Source organism: Anomaloglossus baeobatrachus, chromosome 7, assembly GCF_048569485.1.
Source record: "Anomaloglossus baeobatrachus isolate aAnoBae1 chromosome 7, aAnoBae1.hap1, whole genome shotgun sequence".
Lineage (NCBI taxonomy): Eukaryota > Metazoa > Chordata > Amphibia > Anura > Aromobatidae > Anomaloglossus > Anomaloglossus baeobatrachus.
In genome coordinates this window covers 80,299,884-80,326,373 of record NC_134359.1, presented here as the reverse complement: position 1 = coordinate 80,326,373, position 26,490 = coordinate 80,299,884, and the positions used below count along the sequence as shown (strand labels likewise).

Sequence of the window (26,490 nt, the reverse complement as noted above, 5' to 3'; positions counted from 1 at the left end):
CGTAAGATGGTATAGTTGCCGTAAGATGGTATAGTTGCCGTAAGATGGTATAGTTGCCGTAAGATGGTATAGTTGCCGTAAGATGGTATAGTTGCCGTAAGATGGTATAGTTGCCGTAAGATGGTATAGTTGCCGTAAGATGGTATAGTTGCCGTAAGATGGTATAGTTGCCGTAAGATGGTATAGTTGCCGTAAGATGGTATAGTTGCCGTAAGATGGTATAGTTGCCGTAAGATGGTATAGTTGCCGTAAGATGGTATAGTTGCCGTAAGATGGTATAGTTGCCGTAAGATGGTATAGTTGCCGTAAGATGGTATAGTTGCCGTAAGATGGTATAGTTGCCGTAAGATGGTATAGTTGCCGTAAGATGGTATAGTTGCCGTAAGATGGTATAGTTGCCGTAAGATGGTATAGTTGCCGTAAGATGGTATAGTTGCCGTAAGATGGTATAGTTGCCGTAAGATGGTATAGTTGCCGTAAGATGGTATAGTTGCCGTAAGATGGTATAGTTGCCGTAAGATGGTATAGTTGCCGTAAGATGGTATAGTTGCCGTAAGATGGTATAGTTGCCGTAAGATGGTATAGTTGCCGTAAGATGGTTGTCCTATATAGCGTGGAGATAACAAACAATAATGTTTAAGGGCAATCCATTCACAATATTGAAGATCTATTCTGGAAAGACCATCTGCAGCAGCCCTCTTCACCTAAACACAGCTCCCTGGCTCCCACATGGGTAATGGCAACCAGTGTAATTTTGGATCTTTAATCAGCACTGGTTTGACTTTGTGAGCACGATTAGGGATTATAACAGGAACATCTATGCCTATGTGTATTGAGACACTGCTCTGCTAAGTGATTTGTATTTACATGGCATGTTTTGTATGCATATGTATATTGAGACATTCCTCTGCCAAACCATTGCCGACTTTGCATACAATGTATGCATAATGAGACACTACAAAACGACTGCTGATTTGTCCTGTATTTGCATAGCATGTTTTGTATACAATTTATATTATGTAATTGCCTATGCACGCACTCATGCACTTTAAATATTTTCTATGCTCCCACTTAATATTAGCCTAACAGGAAGTGGCATGTGGATACCATATAAAGTGTGTAAGAGTATGCACATTACTGTGGTACTATATGCCATTCCAGTGTGGATCTAGAAGTATATATAATGTTGCCCATTTACTATTAGCTGTGCTACCTGTGAAGAGGGCCCCTATGTTTTCCCTGTACTCTACCGTTTAAACATTATCTGTAAAATTGTCCATACATAAAAAAATAATCTGTTTTTAAACACTAAAATAAAAAGGTACTGTCACACATAACGAGATCGCTAGCGAGATCGCAGCCGAGTCACGGTTTCCGTGACGCAGTAGCGGTCCCGTTAGCGATCTCGTTATGTGTGACACCTACCAGCGATCAGGCCCCTGCTGTGAGATCTCTAGTCGTTGCAGAATGGTTCAGGCCATTTTCTTCAAAGGCGATGTCCTACTGGGCAGGACACATCGCTGTGTTTGACACTGTGTGACAGAGTCCCAGTGACTGCTGAGATCGTTATATACAGGTCGCCACTGCGACCTGTATTGTTCCTGCATCGCTGGTAAGATCTGACTGTGTGACATCTCACCAGCAACCTCCCAGCGACTTACCTGCGATCCCTATCAGGCCGCATCGTTTTCAGGATCGCTGGTAAGTCGTTGTGTGTGACTGGGCCTTAAGTTATAATAAAATTGATTGCACTTTTTTTGTAAAAAACAAATTCGGTGTAATGACTCTAGTTTTTTGGATAATATCTGCTCTAAGTGTATCTAGGACCTGATCTGCATTTTTTGGTGGTTACCACTATTCATTGAATTCAGCTTCATATTGGATCACTGGTGGTGTCTGACCCCCTCTAATGTGATATAGATGACTTATACCAAGTATAGTTCATCAATATCTTGTGATGTGTAAGGACATAAGACCTGGGGATATACATGTACAGAAAGAATCTTGTATACTCACCGCTTTAGATGTTGCTAAGGCAACAGATCCCGGAGAAAAAGCGGCATAGCCTAAAAATATAAACAAGGTAACAAGATATTTCCAGATATACTGTGATAATGAATAACTCAATTACTGTACAAATGTGTGCGGAAGGCGCATGACATATGGGGATCTCCTGAACTCTTAGTACAGTAGATAAGTAGCACTGGTTATAGTCTGTGCTGAGGTCACTGTCCGTATGAATGGAAGTGCCTGGTAATGCAACTCGCACCATTCAAGGGAATAATACTACCATCGACTAACCCCTTACTGATATCCACCAGTCATGTACAGTGTAAGTCAGTAGTGGGTGTATATTTACTATATACAGCTATACTGTGGTATATTGCTGTAAAGGAGTGTGTGTAGGAACACAATAATTATATACAAATACTACAGTTTATACAGGTAGATAGAAAGTATGAAAATATGTATATAGTGTACATAGGTTGTTAGTAGACTAATTGGTAAGGAAAAAAGGGAGATACGCAGAAAAAAAAAAAACTGGTGATAAGTCTAATATATATATATATATATATATGTGTGTAAATACTTAATGAAACAATATAGGTTACACCAGTGCACATGGTTGTGCTTTCAGCAGGGAAAACAGGGATGTCACACTAAGGGGTAATGGAGGACTCACAATTCACATGGGTATAGTAAGATTATATCCATCAATATAATGCAAAAAAAGTGTCAGGAAGATGAAATAAGAAAGTAATCAAGTAGAACAATGAAGCTAGAAAATACCACTTATGGTAGAGCAGTCACATAAATAGTAGATGCACTGCAGAGATGATAATATACATATATGGATCAACATTGAAACAGCTAGTAAAATAGAAGAGAGTATAATGGGAAATAAAACTGATGATAATAAGTATAAAGAACAGGCATTGCATGGTAAAGTGACAGTGCATTAGAATGGATCATGACCCCCATGGTACTGTGCTGAAGGGTCCCTGGTAATAGTAAAGTGAAGATTGTAAGTCACGTAATAGTTGGTAAAGGGTGTCTGGTGACAGTAAGATCCTATAGCGTGAGACGCCCAACCTCAATGAGCGTTTCGTCTAACCTCCTGGGGGTGCTGTCAATAGGGGTTAGGGAGGGGGGTTTCAAAAAGACAAAATGTGGTCAATGAGATGAGGGCGCAGCACGTGGTGATGTATGCTTGGATCGTGACTTCCAGGTGAACATGGACATCTGCATCACATGAATGCAGAGCCGCAAAGAGTAGTGATGAGCGAGTACTAAAAAGCTCGGGTGCACGAGGCTCGGGCCGAGCATCCCAAGATACTCGTGTACTCGGCCCGAGCAACGAGCCCAATGTTATCCTATGGGAGACCCGAGTATTTTTGTGAAATGACCCCCCAGCAGCATGTAGAAACCCTAAAAATGTCACAAAAGTCTCAGAAGAGTGCTCAAATGACATGGCAACAGCATGGGGAAGACCCCTTGAAGCATTTATCACTCAAAAGTCACAGCTGTGAACAATTTTGTCCGCGTTTTACGCCATTTTTACGGACTCACCAGAAAACCTTGCAAAATGACCCCAAAATGAATTTTCATGGCGGAAATGTTAAGGGCACATACCCAATAGTGAGATAGAGCTGGTGTATGTTACTTTTTGAGATTAATACATGAAAGATTTTACGTAAAACATTGTGTGGCACTCCGATGTCCCTGAGAAGAGACGTACATAAAGGCCTCTGAGTCTAATGTGCCCATTTTGAGGAAGTGAGTCTTTGTAGTATTTTCCTTTGCCAGGGCAGTCCAAAATTGTGAGGTTCACCAATGCCCCTGCATACAGACGTGCATGAGGGCCTGTAAACATGAAGTGCCCATTGTAAGGAAGTGGGTCTATTGTAGTATAGCCCTTAGGCAGGGCAGCCAAAAATTGGGAGGCTCCACGTTGTCCCTGGGTAGAGACGTGCATGAGGGCCTGTAAACATGAAGTGCCCATTGTAAGGAAGTGGGTCTATTGTAGTATAGCCCTTAGGCAGGGCAGCCAAAAATTGGGAGGCTCCACGTTGTCCCTGGGTAGAGACGTGCATGAGGGCCTGTAAACATGAAGTGCCCATTGTAAGGAAGTGGGTCTATTGTAGTATAGCCCTTAGGCAGGGCAGCCAAAAATTGGGAGGCTCCACGTTGTCCCTGGGTAGAGACGTGCATGAGGGCCTGTAAACATGAAGTGCCCATTGTAAGGAAGTGGGTCTATTGTAGTATAGCCCTTAGGCAGGGCAGCCAAAAATTGGGAGGCTCCACGTTGTCCCTGGGTAGAGACGTGCATGAGGGCCTCAAAACATTAAGTGTCCATTGTCAGGAAGTGGGTGTATTATAGTATAGCCCTTAGGCAGGGCAGCCAAAAATTGGGAGGCTCCACGTTGTCCCTGGGTAGAGACGTGCATGAGGGCCTCAAAACATTGTTCCCATTGCAAAGGAGCGGGTCTCCTGTCGTTGTAATGTCCATTCTGCAAAGAATGGGCGAAAAAATTTACCACTGGGGGTATACCTGAAACAAAGGCCTAAGTATTGTAACGGTCATCATGGTGGCGCATGAGGAGAAGGAGGAGCAGTCCAGAAGTGTGTACCCATGGGTGAGTGGAGGTACATGGCAAACTTTAAATTCCGCTCTCATTTGCTGGTGGTGTGGTGAAGTCTGGCCCAATCCAACCCTTGTTCATCTTGATCAGAGTCAGCCTGTCAGCATTTTCAGTTGACAGGCGGGTGAGTTTATCTGTAATGATTCCACCTGCGGCACTAAAAACACGCTCTGACAAAACGCTAGCGGCAGGGCAGGCCAGGACTTCCAAGGCGTAGAGAGCCAATTCATGCCACGTGTCCAGCTTGGATACCCAATAATTGTAAGGCACAGAGGAATGTCGGAGTACAGTTGTTCGATCTGCAAGGTACTCCTTGAGCATCTGGGCAAACTTAGGATTTCTTGTGGCACTACCCCGCACCTCAGGGGCTGTGGTACGTGAGGGGCTGAGAAAACTGTCCCACATCTTAAAGACTGTTCCCCTACCTCTGGCGGATTGGACTTGTGCCTCTCTCGGCTGTACGCCTTGGTTGTCCACTGATTCCTGACCTATGCCGCTAGCGTTTTGTGAGGGGAATGCTTTGCCTACTTCCGTGACTATGGCCTTCCGGAACTGCTGCATTTTGGTTGACCTCTCCTCCTCGGGAATAAGAGACATAAAGTTCTCCTTGTAGCGTGGGTCTAACAGTGTTACCAACCAGTAATGATTGTCGGCCAAGATGTTCTTAACGCGAGGGTCACGAGACAGGCAGCTTACCATAAAGTCAGCCATGTGCGCCAGACTCTTAACAGCCAGGACTTCAGTAGCCTGACCAACACGATGACTGAACATGCTGTCCTCCTCCTCCTCCTCATCTACCCTGTCCTCTGGCCAGCCACGCTGAACCGAGGATATGACTGGTGTGCATGTCATATCCTCAATTTGGCTGGAGATTTGCTCCATGTCTTCATCCTCCTCGTCATAGTCCTCCACTGCACGTTGTGATGAGACGAGGCTGGGCTGTGTTTTATCACCCACACCCACTACTGTTTCTTGCTGCAACTCATCGAGCTCCGCCTGCAATGCATCATGTTTGTTTTTCAGCAGAGACCGTTTTAGAAGGCAGAGTAGCGGTATGGTGACGCTAATAATGGCGTCATCACCACTCACCATCTTGGTGGAGTCCTCAAAGTTTTGGAGGATGGTACATAGGTCTGACATCCATCTCCACTCCTCAGGTGTTATGTGTGGAGTTTGACCCATTTCCCGACGGCTTAGGTGATGCAGGTACTCAACAACTGCCCTCTTCTGCTCACATATCCTGACCAACATGTGCAGAGTTGAATTCCAACGCGTGGGGACATCACACACCAGTCTGTGAGCCGGAAGATGCAAACGGCGCTGAAAGCCGGCAAGGCCGGCTGAAGCAGTAGGTGACTTTCGAAAATGTGCAGACAGGCGGCGAACGTTTACCAGCAGATCAGACAGCTCTGGGTATGACTTTAGAAACCGCTGAACCACGAGGTTGAGCACATGGGCCACGCATGGAACATGTGTCAGCTGGCCTCGCCTCAAAGCCGCCACCAGGTTCCGGCCATTGTCACACACGACCTTTCCTGGCTTTAGGTTCAGAGGTGTGAGCCAGTGATCTGCCTGCTGTTTCAGAGCTGTCCACACCTCTTCTGCATTGTGGGGTTTGTCACCGATGCAGATTAGCTTCAGCACAGCCTGTTGCCGCTTCGCCGAGGCAGTGCTGCAGTGCTTCCAGCTTGGGACTGGTGTGGAGGGTACAGTGGATGAGGATGCGCAGGAGGAGGAGGAGGCTGAAGAGCATGACATTCCTGAGCTGTAGAGTGTGGGTGAAACACTGACTGAGGTAGGGCCTGCAAACCTTGGTGTGGGAAGGACGTGTTCCGTCCCTCGCTCAGACTGGGTCCCAGCTTCCACAATATTAACCCAGTGTGCCGTCAACGAGATGTAGCGGCCTTGCCCACAAGCACTTGTCCACGTGTCTGTGGTTAGGTGGACCTTGGGTGAAACAGCGTTGTTCAGGGCACGTGTGATGTTTTGTGACACGTGGTTATGCAACGCGGGGACGGCACACCGGGAGAAATAGTGGCGGCTGGGGACCGAGTAACGTGGGACAGCTGCCGCCATCAGGTCGCGGAATGCTTCTGTCTCCACCAGCCTAAAAGGCAACATTTCCAGCGCAAGCAGTCGCGAAATGTTAGCATTTAGAACTGTGGCATGTGGGGTGTTGGCAGTGTATTTGCGCCTGCGTTCAAAGGTTTGCTGAATGGATAACTGAACGCTGCGCTGGGACAAGGACGTGCTTGATGATGGTGTTATTTCTGCGTAGGCAACTGCAGGTGCAGGAGTGGAGGAGGCTTGTTCGCAGGCAGCATGGACAGGGGATTGGCTCGCATGCACAACCAGCGAAGACGTAGCAGTGACATCAGCAAGCACTGCTCCTCGACTCTGTTGTACTTCCCACAAAGTCGGGTGCTTGGCTGACATGTGCCTGATCATGCTGGTGGTGGTCAGGCTGCTAGTTTTGGTACCCCTGCTGATGCTGGCACGGCAGGTGTTGCAAATGGCCTTTTTAGAATCATCTGGAGCCAACTTAAAAAACTGCCAGACTCGGGAAGACCTAACATTTGTACAGGCACCTTGTGTCGTGTTGTTGTTCCGGGGAACGGTTGCCTGACTTCTGCCTGGAGCCACCACCCTGCTTCTTACTGCCTGTTGGGATGCTACGCCTCCCTCCCCCTGTGCACTGCTGTCCTCGCTCTGCATATCCTCCTGCCAGGTTGGGTCAGTTACTGGATCATCCACCACGTAGTCTTCCTCTTCCGCACCCTGCTCCTCCTCCTGACTTCCTGACAATTGTGTCTCATCATCGTCCACCACTTGTTGAGACACGTTGCCAACTTCGTGAGAACGTGGCTGCTCAAATATTTGGCCATCTGTACATACGATCTCCTCATGACCCACTTCAATATGAGCTGGCGAGAGGCCAGAATGTGTGAATGGAAACGTGAACAGCTCTTCCGAGTGTCCAAGTGTGGGATCATTAATGTCCGAGGAGGACGTGTACTCAGCCTGGTGGTAGGAAGGAGGATCAGGTTCAGAAATGTGCGGTGCAGTATCACGGCTACTGACACTTGACCGTGTGGAAGACAGAGTGTTTGTGGTGGTGCCAATCTGACTGGAAGCATTATCCGCTATCCAACTAACAACCTGTTGACACTGGTCTTGGTTCAAGAGCGGTGTACTGCTGCGGTCCCCAAGAATTTGGGACAGGACGTGCGAGCGACTAGATGTGGCCCTTTGTTGTGGCGAAATTAGAGCTTGCCCATGACCTCGGCCTCTGCCTGCACCACCATCACATCCACTTCCTTGTTCCTTGCCAATGCCCTTGCGCATTTTGCAATGCTGTGCTGACGTGTATTCACTACTTGTGCGTTATATCAAAGTTTGTGGAAATTGCACACAAGTGCACCTGTACGCTGCCACCGACAGGCACACACGTGCGGTTTTAAAAACCAAGCACGGACGCACTAAGAACCTAACAGGTTTTTTTTGGGAGCGACAATTACAGACAAGTCAGACACTATCTGGACTGTTTTAGACTGTGTACACCAGTCCCAGATATGATGAAGGCTGGTATACGGTCACCACTAGGAATGGCTATATATACCCTGCCTGCCTGCCTGCCTGTATACTGCTACAATAGTCCTGACAAGGACTCTTCTGGTCACTAGCCTGTATTCAGACCTGGCTATACCCTGCCTGTATATAGCAACAATAGTCCTGAGAAGGACTCTGCTACTGTACTCCGACCTGGCTATACCCTGCCTGCCTGTATACAACTAGAATAGTCCTGAGAAGGACTTTTGGTCACACTGTTTTCAGCCCTGCTACGGAAATAGCTATAAAGGGCCGCAAACCTTTCCCTGAATCAGCGACACTCTCCCTGCACTGACTGTCTGGATGGCTGTGAGTAGAGCACAGCGCGCCGGCCGGTATAAAGGCTCGGTCACGCTGTGCAGGCCGGCCAATCACTGCAATTCCACAACTAACAGGGCTGTGGCATTGCAGTGGTCTGCCAGCCAATCCCTGCATGAGGGCTGGCTCTCAAAAGAGCGCCAACATGCAGGGATGAAGACCACGAGTACAGCACGAGTATCACGAGATTACTCGGTCCCCGCCGAGTAGCCCGAGTACAGTGATACTCGTGCGAGTACCGAGTAGTAACAAGCATGCTCGCTCATCACTAGCAAAGAGTTTACAATGCAGGGAACATGGGAAGATACAGAGAGCCGGGAACCAGCCGGACACAACCCGCGCATGCGTAATGCCAGGCACTCATAAAATTGGATGTGTGAATGTATAAGGGTAGTTGACATAAGAAGAGGCCACAAGGTGGCAGCATCTCATCATGGTAACTGACAGAAGACTGAACAGTATATTGGGCCAGCATTAGTGGAAGCTTCCACAAGACGACAATAAGAGTGAGAATAGGCAAATGTCAATGCAGGTTTTATCTAGAAAATGCAGAAGTGTGGCAGGAAGAAAAAAAAATGAAAAAAAAAAAAAGTAGAAAGAGCATGAGGAATATAAAGTATTGTGTGCATGATGGGTGTAACAGGTGAATGTGTGCACAATATAAAAGGATATCCCAATGATCTCACATGGGGACTATATGGGTGACAAAAAATAACCCCTAAATGGCCGCTCTGTGTGGTCAGATATACACAGTAATAAGCAATCATCTAGAAGGTTTGCTCAGTAAATCTCTGCTCTTACCCGGTGATGCGGCCGCTGTTCTCCGCTTTATCCTTAGTCTCATCCCTATAGTACATGAAACATATATCATCTCATGTCAATGTGCAAGTAACGGATGAGATTAGGATTAGTAAGAGGCTGGTTTTCAAGAAAACGACAGACATAATATATTCCTCATTTTCTCCATCCAACACAAATACTTTTGTGACAAACTTTGGACATTTCCTACATCACAGATAAAGGGGTTGTCCAAGATCGACTATTGATGACCAATTATGCCACCAATATTAGGGCAGCAGATATCCAAATCCCCATGGACACCCCTCTGATTAGCTAACACTGACTTTTACTTAGTAGCAACCATGCAGGGTCCACAAATTAATAGAATACAGTAATACAGACCTGGGCAAGGGGCGGCCCGCGGGCCACATCCGGCCCGCCTACTCTCTGTGACCGGCCCGCCTGGCTCCGGGCGTCCTTGCTGGCCGGTCACTGATGAGGGCAATCTGACCTGTTGTCCGGAGCTCCAGGCTCCGGGCGGCCCGTGGTCAGATTGCCCTCATCACACGCTGCGTGCCAGCAGGGAACAGAGGACAGATACTGCAGCACCGCACAGTGCAGCAGCGGAACGCAGGAATCTGTCCTCTGTTTCCTGCCGGCACTTTCTCTGTGACACACACGCGTGCGCCCTGATGTCGTCAGTACGGCGCGCGTGTGTGTCATTTGAAAAGTTCCCGCCCCGGCAGGAGAAGATGCAGCAGCCGGAGCCCGTACGGAGAGAGGAAGCAGCTCAGCGGGGAGCCGTACAAGAGAAGAAGGATGTCAGCGGGAGCCCGTACGGAGGTGTCTGAGGAGGGAAAGGTGAGTGGTGACTAGTAACCTGAGGGGACAATGGGGGGAGTGGAGGGGAGGGGGGGGTAACTGGTGAGTAATATTTGGGGGGAGTGATGTAGTATATGGCAATGTAGTTTTACAGGTGTAGTATATAGGGGTCTAGTGATGTATATGTGGATGTAGTGATGTATATTACAAGTGTATATAGGGGTGCAGTGATGTATATTACAGGAGTATATAGCGGTGTAGTGATGTATATTACAGGTGTATATAGGGGTGTAGTGATGTATATTACAGGTGTATATGGGGGTGCAGTGATGTATATTACAGGTGTATATAGGGGTGCAGTGATGTAGTATATGGGGATTGTTTGTGTATATAGCGTGTGTGTATGTATGTGTGCGTGCGTGCAGAGAGAAAAGCCCGTAACTGCGAGTGGTACTGGAGTTACATCGGGTACCACGTGCTCTCTCCCCGCCCCCTGCAGCGCCATACCGCCATTACAGGGCCTGATTGCGTTTCTCCGGTACCTGTTTGCATACATGTGACAGGTACCGGAGAAAACACGAGTCTGTGAAATAAAAAGATTTTCCATATTTACCTGCTTTCTTCAGCTCTGCTGCCTCCCGCTCCTGACCACTGCTCATTCATTGATTATTCACCGCACTCAAGACCTGGAAGCCGGAGCATCGCGATGACAGCACCGGGCACAGCACCATTGAGGACATCACCGCAGGGACAGGTGAGTATTCTGCAAGCACAGTGACCTCCAGGAGGCCATCAGAGTTTCTAATGAACTTTGATGACCATCCTGAGACACCCACGCTACAGCTTCATGGGTTCATCAGAGTTCATTGGGACACACACACACACACACACACACACACACACACACACACACACACACACACACACACACACACACACACACACACACACACACACACACACACACACACACACACACACACACACACACACACACACACACACACACACACACACACACACACACACACACACACACACACACACACACACACACACACACACACACACACACACACACACACACACACACACACACACACACACACACACACACACACACACACACACACACACACACACACACACACACACACACACACACACACACACACACACACACACACACACACACACACACACACACACACACACACACACACACACACACACACACACACACACACACACACACACACACACACACACACACACACACACACACACACACACACACACACACACACACACACACACACACACACACACACACACACACACACACACACACACACACACACACACACACACACACACACACACACACACACTCCCCAGCGCTGTCCCTGCTTCCAGCTGCTCACTGCAGTGAATATTCAGTGAGTATAATTACCAGCGATAAGGAGCGGGAGGCAGCAGAGCCAGAGACAGCAGCGCTGGAGAGAGGTAAATATAGAAAATCTTTTTATTAAAAAGACCCGTGTTTTCTCTGGTATTTGTCACACTGATGTCACACAGATCACATCAGTGTGCGATCCGTGTGACACCCGTGCTGCCAGAGAAAAAAAAAAAGGACATGTGTGCGTGCAGGGCCACGAGGGGTCACACAGTCCGTAACTTACTGTTTGTATATGAAGGGATAGTATATATGCTATATACAGTATTGGGTAAACCTGAGTTAATTATATTAGTCCGGCCCTCTAAAACCATCCTAATTTCTCATGCGGCCCCATGGGAAAATTAATTGCCCACCCCTGCAGTAATGCCTCATTCAGATGTAGGAAATTGTTTTTACAAAGCTTTATATTAACTCCTGAGATACCAGATTGTTTCTTGTGGTTCAGCTTAATAATAACATGTCAGCCAGGTGAATAGTGGTTGAATAAACGGCTTCCTTTTTTGAGCAACCCGGTGAGTGCCTTTTGGTTCTTTCTTCTTGGACCCCCAGTGGTCTGATTTACCTTGGCTGGTTTTAAAAACTAAAGGGGATCCCAGTTTGTTTTGTTTTGTTTTTTTCAATTAAAAATAGATTGTTGGGTTCCCCCCCTATTTTTAGAACCAGCCAAGGTAAACCTGACCGCTTAAGGTTGGTATTGTCAGGTTGGGAAGGGCCATGGTTATTGGTCCGTCCCAGCCTAAAAATACCACCCCGCAGCTGCTCCAGAACTGACATCCATTAATACATGGGGTTGATGATAGCTTGTAGCTCCCAGAGTACCCTCTGCCCTGTGTGAGCTGCCAACTCTGACATCAGTTGAACTCATTGTTGGACTGTGGAATTGCAAGACATCTCTGCAGAGCAGTCTAGCAGCGAGTTCACCGGCAGATCAACTGAGTGATGTCACAATTTCTCACAGCCTGGGACTGCCCCGCTGCCCTCAGTGTGTCCCAAAGGCTACAATGGCCAATCACGTTTTCTGTCACTGCAGCCTCTAAATGTAGCCGAGGATCGTCGTGGGATGTCGCGTGTATTACATTGGACCTACGGGGTGTTTTGGTGGTTAATATACGGGTGAAAGTGTGTGTGTTTTATTTCAAATAAAGTATTTTTCTGTGTTTATTTATTTTGACATACAGGGTAGTAATGGGGATGTCTCAGACGTCACCCCATTACTAGCCTAGTGCTTGATGGCAGCTATGATTTTTTGGCAAATCACAGCTAACATCAACCCCATATATTACCATAGCACCTGGGCAATTGGGATGAGCCAGGTGAATTGACGCATCTAATGGATCCCACAATTCTGGGGCAGCTGCGAGCTGGTATTTTTAGGCTGGGTGGGCTAATAACCATGGCCCTTTCCTCCCTGAATGCCAACCCTCAGCTGTCACCTTTACCTTTATTTATTTAAATCTTAAAATGGGCATGGAATCCCCTCTATCAAAGATAAAAAGGGCATGGAATCCCCTCTAAGATTTAAATAAATAAATAAGGCAAAGATAAAGGTGACAGCTGAGGGTTGGCATTATCAGGGTGGGAAGGGCCATGGTTATTAGCCCATCCCAGCCTAAAAATACCAGCCCGCAGCTGCCCCAGAATTGTGGGATCCATTAGATGCGTCAATTCTAGCCTTTTACCTGGCTCATCCCAATTGCCCAGGTGCTATGGTAATATATGGGGTTGATGTTAGCTGTGATTTGCCAGCGATCCTCAGCTACATTTAGAGGCTACAGTGACAGAAAACGCGATTGGCCATTGTAGCCTTTGGGACACACTGAGGTTAGCGGGGCAGTCCCAGGCTGTGAGAAATTGTGACATCACTCTGTTGATCCGCCGGTGAACTCGCTGCTAGACTGCTCTGCAGAGATGTCTTGCAATTCCACAGTCCAGCAATGAGTTCTTTTTTTTTTTTTAAATCAGATCTTTTTTTATTAAACAACTAAGAATCAATACAGAGAAAATATATTGCATCTTATACAACTAGTAAAAGCGTACATTGAAAAGACATATGTTGTCTATAAATCAGGTTCTTCCTCTGAAGGAAAAAAGGATTCTTAGATCAGTTATATAAATTGAGCCTACATATAACCTGGCTCCACAGATAAACAAAAGTTTAAATTATGCAATAATACCTCAGTCTAATAGAAAAGTCTCCTCCATCAGCCGTGTCGCTCCACATCATATTTCCATACCCGCTTGCCTCTCTCTCCCCGTTTAGTCATCAATCGCACCCTTCCGGCCCCTCCCACAGCGCCGCTCAAAGTACACTCCGCCACGTAAAACACTAGTTTTAACTTTTACTCCCCAAATGTTCCATTCACTGCAAGCATAACAGTAACTGGTCCAACATTGTATCCTGTACTAATGCCCCAGAGGGGAGACCCGGCGACTTCATCCATGGATGCCAGATTTTGTAAAACTTTCGCAGTGTTTTTCTCTTTAAATAAACTCCCATTTCCAATCTAATGACGTTATTTAATTTATTTTTAAGCTCTGGTAATGTTGGTGAGAGGATCTAACCAATGGTATGCCAGTATCTTTCTTGCTTGATACAGGATACGGGCTATTCCCAGGGCTGTTGGAGAGTCCGGGTCTACTCCTCCCTCCCGCAGACTCAAACATAAACGAGGTGACGGCTGTATTGTGATATGATATATTTGGTCTGAGTCTCAGGGTTTGTTTCCAGAAATCACCAATGTGTCCACACTCCCACATAACATGCATCAAATGGGCATCATCCTGTCCACACCTAACACATTGTGCATTTGGTCTAAGTCCCATCCTGAATAATAGGCTGGGAGTTTTATATACCCTGTGGATGAGATATATTTGAGAAAGCCTTTGGCACTCAGCGAACCGCCAGTTTAGGGACCTGTTCTAAAATGTCGGACCACTGGTCTTCCGTCAGGGGACCAACGTCCCGTTCCCATTTACTTTTAACAGTCAGTGGGTATGTCTCCAGATGGGCAGGTAATAATCTTTTGTATAGTTCAGAAATATGACCTTTAGAGCAGGGTTCCCCAACTCCAGTCCTCAAGGCCCACCAACAGTGCATGTTTTCAGGATTTCCTTAGCTTTTTACTGCAGTTGGAATCATCACCTGGGCAGGTAATCACATTAACACCTGTGCAATACTAAGGAAATCCCAAAAACCTGCACTGTTGATGGGCCTTGAGGACTGGAGTTGGGGGAACACTGCTTTAGAGGACTCAGATGTAAGTAGCATATGTAATGTTTGATTATGTGTCACTGTCACCGGATTTGTCCTCCCCTGTCTTTCCAGTGCGTGCCTCAGCTGTAAGTATTGATAAAAGAAGACATGCAGGAGGGGAAACTCCGTTCTCAATTGCTCAAAACTCTTAAAAATATTATTTTGTAGTACTTGTGACACTAAATGGATCCCTTTATCTTCCCATCCTCTGAACCCCACTAATTTTTTAATTTCTGGCAAATCCGAGTTACGCCACAGTGGCCAGAGCTCCGTAGGCCCATTTATCTTCAAAAGAAACTTACCTCTGTCCCATACCCGAAGTATCATAGCCAACGTGGGATATCGTGCCCCATTTATCTGTCTTTGTCTCACATCCAACCGGCAACCCGGATATTTCCATACCAATCCCTCTCTCACTATATCACCACTGTTATCATATGCTCCTTCTTTGCCCCAACCCCTAAGATGTTGCATCTGGGAGGCTAAATAGTATATATATGGGTTTGTTATCGCCAGTCCTCCCTCCTCCTTTCCCCGCTGTAGCACTTCCAGTCGAATCCTAGCCTGTTTTTTCTTCCAGATAAGTTCCCGGAATAATGTATTAATTTTTGCAAAAAATTCCCTACGTATCCATACTGGAGAATTATGTATAAGATATAGTAATTGTGGCATCATTACCATTTTGATTAAGTTGGATCTACCGATATTTGATAGCGGCAAGCGACACCAGGTGTGTACCTTTGCTCTGAACCGCTGCAACAGGGATTCCAGATTTAGGGCCTGGAAATCCTTCAGATTTGGGCTAAAGGCTACTTTACACACTGCGATATCGGTCCCGATATCGCTAGTGTGGGCACCCGCCCCCATCTGTTGCGCGACACGGGCAAATCGCTGCCCGTGCCGCACAACATCGCCCAGAGCCGTCACACATACTTACCTGTCCGGCGACGTCGCTGTGACCGGCGAACTGCCTCCTTTCTAAGGGGGCGGTCCGTGCGGCGTCACAGCGACGTCATTGAAGCGTCACTGAACCGCCGCCCAATAGCAGCGGAGGGGCGGAGATGAGCGGGACGTAACATCCCACCCACCTCCTTCCTTCCGCATAGCGGCCGGGAGGCAGGTAAGGAGAGCTTCCTCGTTCCTGCGGCGTCACACATAGCGATGTGTGCTGCCGCAGGAGCGACGAACTACATAGTTACTGCTGCAGTAACGATAATCGAAAATGGACCCCCATGTCACCGATGAGCGATTTTGCACGTTTTTTGCAACGATGCAAAATCGCTTATCGGTGTCACACGCAATAATAATAATAATAATAATAATAATAATTTATTCATTTATATAGCGCTATTAATTCCATAGCACTTTACATGGCATCGCTAATGCGGCCGGATGTGCGTCACGAATTCCGTGACCCCAACGACTCCGCATTAGCGATGTCGCAGCGTGTAAAGCCCGCTTAAGAGTTACTCCCAGATACTTGAACTCTCGGACCACAGGAACCGGTATCTGCAAGTCCGAGAAATCCACCGGGAGAGGGTCTATCGACATTAAAGCCGATTTGGACCAATTAATCCGAAGGCCAGACCTCCGCCCAAATTCTTGAATGATATCCATTGCCGGCAAAATCGAGGAATGTACCCTGTCTAAATATAAAAGTAGGTCATCCGCATATAATGATACTTTCTGCTCCACTGTGTCACACCTAAATCCCGTTCTCTCCCTGGACGTCCGTATTGCAACTGCCAATGGCTCCACTGCAGTAGCAAATAGCAAGGGCGAGAGTGGGCACCCCTGTCTAGTACCTCTTCCAAGAGGAAAGACTCAGACCCTGCCATTAGCCCTAACCTTAGCCACCGGTGAGTAATAGCAGCTTCACCCAATCTATAAATCTGTGCCAGCAATGAGTTCAACTGATGTCAGAGTTGGCAGCTCACATAGCTGGTGTCTCCCAGAGTACCCTCTGCCCTATCATCAACCCCATGTATTAATGGATCTCAGTTCTGGAGCAACTGCGGGGTGGTATTTTTAGGCTGGGACGGACCAATAACCATGGCCCTTCCCAACCTGACAATACCAACCTCAAGTGGTCAGGTTTACCTTGGCTGGTTCTAAAAAATAGGGGGGGGGAACCCAACAATCTATTTTTAATTAAAAAAAATAAAAAACAAACTGTGGGATCCCCTTTAGTTTTGATAACCAGCCAAGGTAAAGCAGACCACTGGGGGTTGCAGCCCATAGATGTATATTTACTCATGCTGGTTATAAAAAAAAAAAAAAAAAGGACGAAGCCCAAGCCAATCTTTAAAATTTATTGATTTGGTTTTTTTACACTACAATTCAGCAAACTGGTCTGCAACCAATCACAGACACTAAAGGCCCCATCACATCTAGCGATATCGCTGGTGAAAGCACCCGCCCCCGTCGGTTGTGCGTCACGGGCAAATCGCTATCCGTGGTGCACAATATCGTTAGGAGCCGTCACATGGACTTACCTGTCTAGCGACGTCGCTGTGGCCGGCGATCTGCCTCCTTTCTAAGGGGGCGGTTTGTGTGGCGTCACAGCGGCATCACTAAGCGGCCCGCCCAATAGAAGTTGAGGGGTGGAGATGAGCGGCCGTAACATCCCGCCCACCTCCTTCCATCCTCATTGCCGGCGGCCCCAGGTAAGCTGTAGTTCGTCATTCCCGAGGTGTCACACATAGCGATGTGTGCTGCCTCGGGAACGACGAACAACCTGCGTGCTCTACAATCAACGATTTTGTGAAAATGAACGACGTGTCAACGATGGACATTTGGTGAGTATTTTCTATTGTGAACGGTCGTTCGTGTTTGTCACACACAACAGCGTCGCTAACGATGTCGGATGTGCATCACAGAATCTGTAACCCCGGCGATATATCGTTAGATACCTCGTTGCGTGTAACGGGGCCTTAACACTGAGAGGGGGGGGTATGTACAGCCATCTGCAACCAATCCCAGATGTTGGCACAGAGAGTTGTCGGGGGAAGCAGTAAATATTCATGTAGATTAATTGGGCCAGAAAAGAGTCTTAAGGCCCCGTCACACACTACGATTTATCTAACGATATATCGCCGGGGTCACGGAATTCGTGATGCACATCCGGCATCGTTAGAGAAGTCGTAGCGTGTGACACCTCCGAACGACTGTTAACGAGCAGAAATACTCACCTTATCGTTGCTCGTTGACATGTTGTTTATTTCCATAATGTTGTTCCTCCTTCTGTGAGCTGGTTGTTCGTCGTTCCCGTGGCAGCACACATTGCTATGTGTGACATCCCAGGAACGATGAACACAGCTTACCTGCGTCCCACAGGCAATGAGGAAGGAAGGAGGTGGGCGGGATGTTATGTCCCGCTCATCTCCACCCCTCCGCTTCTATTGGGTGACCGCTGTGTGACGTCGCTGTGACGCCGAACGTCCCTCCCCCTTCAGGAAGAGGATATTCGCCACCCACAGTGACGTCGTTAGGGAGGTAAGTACGTGTGACAGGGGGGGGGGGGGTTAACGACATTGTGCGCCACGGGCAACGAATTGCCCGTGATGCACAAACGACGGGGGCGGGTGCGATCGCACGATATATCACTGCGTGTGACACCACCTTTACTGCTGTTATATTCTAAGAAAAGCTGTATGTATAACTTCCCTGCTCTTACCCAATTTTACTTTTTGCAGCCCCAGAGCCTTTACTATGACCATTTTTTCAGCACAGAAATTCGGTTCCTCATTGACTTCTATTGGGTTTGACATCCAGGGTCAAGTTCAGTTTCCTAACAAAACTTTTTTCTCAAGTCCGAGCAAATTCAAACCCAGATATCTACAGGTCCACTCATCTCTAGCAGTGACATTATACACTATATACAGAGCTCCTGTGTATAGTAGGGGTAGGCAATTAATTTTACTGAGGAGCCACATGAGACCACTACTGTTGAAGGGCGAATCAGTAGGCTTAAATTAATTATGCACAATATTAACATAATATAAAAATATGATTAATAATTGCATCACTTAATATTGAGCAGAATTAAGTATGCTGTCAGCCCCCCATATACAGTATGACCAAGACACAGCACCCCACACAAACAGCAGTCACCCTTCAAAGAGCCACATAGCCCCTTATACAGACAGCAGGAGCCCCCTCTCCCCCCCCCACATAGCCCCTTATACAGACAGCAGCAGCCCCCTCCCCCCCCACATAGCCCCTTATACAGACAGCAGAAGCCCCCTCCTCCCTCCCCACATAGCCCCTTATACAGACAGCAGGAGCCCCCTCCTCCCTCCCCACATAGCCCCTTATACAGACAGCAGAAGCCCCCTCCTCCCTCCCCACATAGCCCCTTATACAGACAGCAGGAGCCCCCTCTCCCCCCCCCCCACATAGCCCCTTATACAGACAGCAGGAGCCCCCTCTCCCCCCCCCCCACATAGCCCCTTATACAGACAGCAGGAGCCCCCTCCTCCCCCCCCCCCACATAGCCCCTTATACAGACAGCAGGAGCCCCCTCCTCCCCCCCCCCCCCACATAGCCCCTTATACAGACAGCAGGAGCCCCCTCCTCCCCCCCCCCCCACATAGCCCCTTATACAGACAGCAGGAGCCCCCTCCTCCCCCCCCCCCCACATAGCCCCTTATACAGACAGCAGGGGCCCCCTCCTCCCCCCCCCACATAGCCCCTTATACAGACAGCAGGAGCCCCCTCCTCCCCCCCCCACATAGCCCCTTATACAGACAGCAGGAGCCCCCTCCTCCCCCCCCCCACATAGCCCCTTATACAGACAGCAGGAGCCCCCTCCTCCCCCCCCCCACATAGCCCCTTATACAGACAGCAGGAGCCCCCTCCTCCCCCCCCCACATAGCCCCTTATACAGACAGCAGGAGCCCCCTCCTCCCCCCCCCCACATAGCCCCTTATACAGACAGCAGGAGCCCCCTCCTCCCCCCCCCCCACATAGCCCCTTATACAGACAGCAGGAGCCCCCTCCCCCCCCCCCCACATAGCCCCTTATACAGACAGCAGGAGCCCCCTCCTCCCCCCCCCCCACATAGCCCCTTATACAGACAGCAGGAGCCCCCTCCTCCCCCCCCCCCACATAGCCCCTTATACAGACAGCAGGAGCCCCCTCCTCCCCCCCCCCACATAGCCCCTTATACAGACAGCAGGAGCCCACACACAGATCTCTATATAGAGAGCAAGAGCCCCCCACCCCCATTAGGCCCCTATATAGACAGTAGGATCCCCCTCATAGCTTCCCAGTCTGGCCAAACAGACCGCTATTTACAATCTGACCACCACACTGCCCTTTTTTATACCGTATGACCCACACACTGCCTCACCATATAGTCTGACCCACATACAGCCTACTATATACAGTATGACCCTCCACAAACAGCAGTATGAGCTCCCACACAGGCTGTCACAAGGGAACCCCCAGAGAGGGCCACAATATACAGGGCACACAATACAATGGGGAGACCTCCTGCACTCACCTGAGGCTGTATCCTTCCCTCCCTAACATCCACATACAGGTATTTTCACCCCATCACCAATCATGTGTCTAGGCCCTTCCTTACCCTACACTCACACGGGCTAGTAAGCAGGTCAGCAAGAGAGCTAGTTCTACCACTACTATAATACAACACAAGGGTAAGTAGACAGTCAGGGAGATACAAACAAAAAGATTTACCACCAACTGTTGAAGCAAAACACCAGACTGCATATGACAGGACTCCACTAGCAGGCTCTTCAGCCACCACTACTCAGAATAGAGTGAATATGACAGCATCAGGAGATGGATCATGTGACTATTTAAAGAGGAGGGGAGGGGGCCACAAACCGGCTGCAGCTGAGATCAACTAATTAGGAGCTAGCAGCAAGGAAAAAAGACATTAACCCTCTCTGCACAACAGAGAGCAAATACGTTTGAGGCCAGTTTCACACTTGCGTTGTTTTGACGCAAACGGAATCCGTCACTAATGTAGTACAGTTCATTTATTTACATTTGAAGCGCGACACAATACAAGGTTGTGTTTTCCATGCAGTACCCGCATGTGTCCACATGATGTCGCGCTTCCACTGTAAATAAATGAACTGTACTTTGTGTGACGGAGCCCGTTTCCGTCAAAACAGCGCAAATGTGAAATGGCCCTAATATGCAGAGCCTCAGAAGTAGGGTGCTTTTCCATCTGCGATTTCCTGGTGCGAGTGCGATCCGATAAAAAAATCGGATTGCACTTGCACCAGTGTTAATCAAGAGACAGTTTCCTCTGTCCCATTTTTTCTCCACACGAATTGGGCTCTCGGTGCAATCGCAGCATGCTGCGATTTGCACTGAATCTCGGCTCACGTGTGTGTAAAATCGTACTGCACTCGCATGTTACGAGACTGCAGTGCGGTGCACGCAGAGACAGACAGCGGAGGAGATGGGGAGAAATTGCTCCATCCATCTTCTCTGTTCCTGTGATGCGATCACAAGATTGCATCACAGTCGCATGACCCTCGGCTGACAACGCAGCAGAGGGTCATTTGTATATCGCTTCCAATGCTCTTGCATTGGAAGCGGCATGCAAGTGGAAAAGCACCTGTATATGTGAAGTTCAGGTCACAGAATGGTCATAAATCTCTCAACAGTGAGAGACATTTGTGATACAGACCCACTATATATAGTATGTCCACAAACAGGCCTCTATATACAGTATGAGTTCATACACATTGCCCTATAAACAGCAGGAACTTCCACATAGGCCCCCATATATACAGTATGAGACCACACACAGGCCTCTAGGAGCTCCAAAAAGTCTCTTATAGGCAGTGTTAGCCCTCACATAGCACCCTATAGACAGTATTAGCCCCCACATAGCACACTATACACAGTATTAACCCCCACATAGCATCCTGTAGAAAGTATTAGCCCCCACATAGTACACTATAGACAGTATTAGCCCCCACATAGCATACTATTGACACTATTAGCCCTTCTATATACAGCCTGAGCCCTCACATAGCTTCCTATATACATGATGAGCCCCCCACATAGCCTTCTATATACAGCATGAGCCACACATAGCCCCAAAATACAGCATGAGTCCCCACATAGCCTCCTATATACAGCATGTGCCCCCCACATCTTCCTATATATAGCATGAGTCTCCTACACATCCTCCAATATACAGCATGAGCAGTCACTTAGCCCCTGTATACAGTATGAGTCCCACATAGCCTCCTATATTCAACAGGAGTCACCCATATAGTCCCTACATACAGTATGAACCCTCACATAGCCTCCTAAATATAGTGTTAGCCCCTACACATTGCCTATATATAGCACGAGCCCCCACATAGCCACTATATACAGTATGGGCCTACACATAGCCTCATATATACTGTATGAGTCCCCACATAACCTCTTATACACAGCAGGAGCCTCCATGTCCCACCCCAGGGCTATGGGGTACTCGGTCCCGGGCCCAGTCTTTCAGGGGATATGTCACGGTTACTAGCTGATGCCTGGTTCTGTGACCCTGGGGGTCGCTTAAAGGGGGTTTTAAAAAGGGAAAATAAAAATAAAAGAATATTTTCGTGACACCACTTGAGGGTTGCGGCTAGGTGAGTGAAGCTTCCGCTGCAGAGTCTCTCACTACCGGAGCTGATGGTATTTGGCAGCTTAGGTGTTGTGGCCCTCCACAAGAAGGGATGAGCCCCAAGGGTCAACACGGGGAACAGGTGCGAGAAGATCTAAGGTGACACCAGAGCTGCAGTTTAACTTGTCTTTTACTCACAGGTTTGGTCTATCCCAAACGGGGCCTCGGTGTTCCCTTTGTCCCAGTGCCGGTTCTGTGACCTGGTGAGGTTTTCTTCCTTGCACCCATCTCTGGTTGGTGGGTCCCTGTAGCCTGAAGCATTTTAGGGTCCCCTGCTGGTCTTTCAGTCTTGGCCCATATGCAGGCAGCTTGAACCTTGTCTGGGTTGGACCTCTGTCTCCACTCCCTGGGTTCTCCCTTTGCTGCTCCGGGCTCTCACGTTGGTGAGGAACCGTGAATATCCCCTCACCGGGCAGAGTTATCAGATGAGCTTGGAGTGTCTGACCTAGGGTTCTGCACCCCGCCGGTGCTTAGTTCTGTGAGTACTCCCCGTACTCTCGCACTGACCGTACTCTATTTCACTCAGTCACTCCACGCTTGTCGTCTGTACGCACGTCAACTTCAGACCTCCTCACTCCATGCCTGACTACTGTCAACTGCCTACTGCACTGTCTATCACCTCCTTTTTCCTGGTTTCTGACTAGATGGCTTGCATCAGTCTCCACCATATGTGGCTATCCATCAAGTCCGTCTCTAGCCTGTTACCCAGTCTGGAAGGAAAAGGACATGATTATGTGTGTTTGTTTGGCATCTACCGGCATTGGTCTTCCAGGAACCCGAGGTTAGCACCGCATATGTGACTAGATGCAATACCTTGTGGCACCTGACCCGTCAGGGATGCCACATCCACACAGCCTTCAATATACAGCTTGAGCCTCCACACAGCCCCATATTTCCAGCATGAGCCCCCACACATCCCATACACATATAAAAATAACACATACTCACCTTTCTTCCTTTCCCCCGGGGCTCCTCTTCTTCTTGATACTGACTCATACATTCTAGATCTTGGGTTACCGCCGGCTGATAACATCATTGCTCCAGTCACGTGAGCTCCCTGTAACTGCGCTGACGTTCTGTATTGCCGACAGCGTAGTTCTCAGGAAAGTTCCCTGCTCCGAGATCTGCACCGAAGGAATGGGAACGAGGTGAGTACGTGTTGCCGGGCAATGAGACTGTGGGCCACGGGCGGTAGCCCAAATTGCCCTCATTATAATCAGCCTATGCCTATGTGGCACCCCTGACCCGGTCAGGCACCACTGAGTACTGCACCCATGCTGGGACAGTACTTCCAGGTAATCCTAAGGCCAGAATGAGGTGTGTACGCACAGACACATAGCAACCAGCTCTCCCACACCATTAGATGGGAGCCTTGGGCAGTCCCTGGAGGGGTCTGGCCTTCAATTCTTGTCAAGGGGTGTAGTGGAGGGGATGGGAACTAAAGTGCAGAGGTTGTCAGGAAAGGAGTGGAGCGAGCCAGTCTGGTAGTGGTGAGCAGCGGTTGCTAAGGGATACGCGCGCGGCCACTAGTCAGACCCTGCGCGGTGTAGTGACAGTTGGTGGGGGAGAATGTTCACGTGGTCAGTCAGTTAGACAGTCAGTCAGTACGAGGTTGCCGATGACTAGGCACCTACGGGGAACAGGTCCCTAGAGCAGACTTCAGTTTTAACTACCTGCTAAACCTGCCGGTGAGGGGAACTACAAGTACCTCACCAACCTTACAGAGTCCGAGGCTCAGCCGCAACGCAGGGACCCATAAGGGGACAGAGCTTGAAGCCGTCTCACCTGGTCCCCGCTGCTGGCAAAGGGTCCAAAAAGGGGACAAAAGGCAGTTGCTACTCCCTGGATAGACCCCACGGTACTTCACTCAGGGGTTATCTGAACACAGAAGTGCTAGGAAGGCAAGCCAATTAGTTACCCTCAGACTGGTCCGAAGGAGCCCTGGTTCAACCTGATTTATCACAGCATTGCACGGGTCAGCTCACCATAACACCTGAGTGAGTAAAAAGCAGTTGAAAGACTTTTGGACTGAGCCTGAGTTATTCTGGGACCTGTTGTTCTACACACCTGATCCCCTGGGGCCTGCCTCACTCACGGGAAGCCACACCATCTGACTGCAGACCCCATCAGCCCCAGAAGCTCATAAAATCTGCAGTGGTGGTCATCCATATCCCTGACCGCAAGCCGTGAGTAGCGTCACGAAACATACAAAATCTGACATACCTTTTTGCCATATACTAAAGAAGCTCTGTGGCGTCCCTGAAGAGGCTCAGCATCCCTGGGGCGCCACACATACACCACTTCATAAATCAGGAGTGTTTGACACCACCATGCCCCCTCTTCAAGATCGGTGAGAAAATCACCTGTCTTGTTGAAACAAGACCTTCATTTTCTTTTCTTAGTATATCTCTGATACAGTTTTTTATTCTATTAAGAAATGTAACTGTTTCTTAAAGTTAAAATTAGTCACATCAATAAGGGTTTAAAATGCACCTAATGCAGATCGGTTGTGCACTCAGTATGTTCACTTGTTGCATAAAGTCAACATTTACAATAAAAAGTGACATTTTAGGTGTTATTTTCAACTTTAATATTATAAATGATGATGGCATGAGAATGGTGTTAGGCAATTACTGTCTTTTATTTGCAAATTTGAGATCCCTTGCTCTTTTAAGATCACATTCCTACATCATACCTTCCTTTGGAAGACAGAAATGAAGGTCATGTGATGTGAGTACACTTAGCGTTCTGTCATAGTAGAATACCCTCTTACATGTGAAGGAGGGGGGCGCTTAGCCGCAAAGACGCCTTGCTCTTTCGTCAATGTTCCCCTGCTTGTGTACATCTCTGTGTAGGGTGTAAGACAGTCACTTGATCCTGGGGGACACCGTCCATCTTTCTGTCCACACATGCAGGTGCTATGGGACAGACTTCACAACACACCAAGGTCTCTTTATCTAAACGTTCTATACTTTCCCAGGTTACCGTAATGAGCAGCGGAAACCTCGCCTTTCTCTGTCAATATCCTCTTCACACTGATCTTCGGTGCTGCAGGATCGTCCCGTTTCCCTTGACCCAATTCTCCGTTCAGGTCATACGCTGGCACCTCACAAAGACCGCCGGGATGAGTTTCAAGCTCCGGACCCTTCAGGAATGGCCTCCGAGTTTTCAAAACCGGCCTCAGCACCTAGGCCCCTCTTATGCTAGGCAGAACCTTCGCTGACTTCTCCCTGAAAATGTTTGCTCTCTCTGTCTTCCTTAACTCCTCCCAATCCTAATGTTAACCCTTTATATAGCTAATCCATTCTTCCATGATACCTAAACTGGCCGCTAGATGGTAACATTGCTATACGTCCTACAGCATAAATCCTTATCTCTATCTAACTAATGTCTGTGCCAATTGTTGCCACTTTTCCTATTGCCTGACCTTAATTTTTGGAAATGTGGAGACTCCAAGTAGGGTCTCCAAATTGTCTTTTGTCTGTAGTGCCAGAGTTCTGGGAGCAAGAGGCCTACGCCTGTCACTCATATACAGTGCCTACAAGTAGTATTCAACCCCCTGCAGGTTTAGCAGGTTTACACATTCGGAATTAACTTGGCATTGTGACATTTGGACTGTAGATCAGCCTGGAAGTGTGAAATGCACTGCAGCAAAAAAGAATGTTATTTCTTTTTTTATTTTTTTTTTTAAATTGAGAAAAGTTTATTCAGAGGGTCATTTATTATTCAACCCCTCAAACCACCAGAATTCTGTTTGGTTCCCTTAAAGTATTAAGAAGTATTTCAGGCACAAAGAACAATGCAATGAGCTTCACATGTTTGGATTAATTATCTCTTTTTCCAGCCTTTTCTGACTAATTAAGACCCTCCCCAAACTTGTGAACAGCACTCATACATGGTCAACATGGGAAAGACAAAGGAGCATTCCAAGGCCATCAGAGACAAGATC

At 48.1% G+C, this 26,490-nt stretch overlaps 1 long non-coding RNA gene across 1 annotated transcript; it reads right to left on the bottom strand.

The window, feature by feature from the left end:
• Positions 1 to 2,018: 2,018 nt before the first annotated feature.
• LOC142245914 (uncharacterized) lies at positions 2,019 to 20,677 on the bottom strand. The gene is made up of 3 exons (XR_012724813.1): positions 20,588 to 20,677; positions 9,372 to 9,416; positions 2,019 to 2,066 (listed from the first exon to the last, which is right to left on the bottom strand). It is a non-coding gene; the product is annotated as an uncharacterized LOC142245914 (long non-coding RNA).
• Positions 20,678 to 26,490: the final 5,813 nt, after the last annotated feature.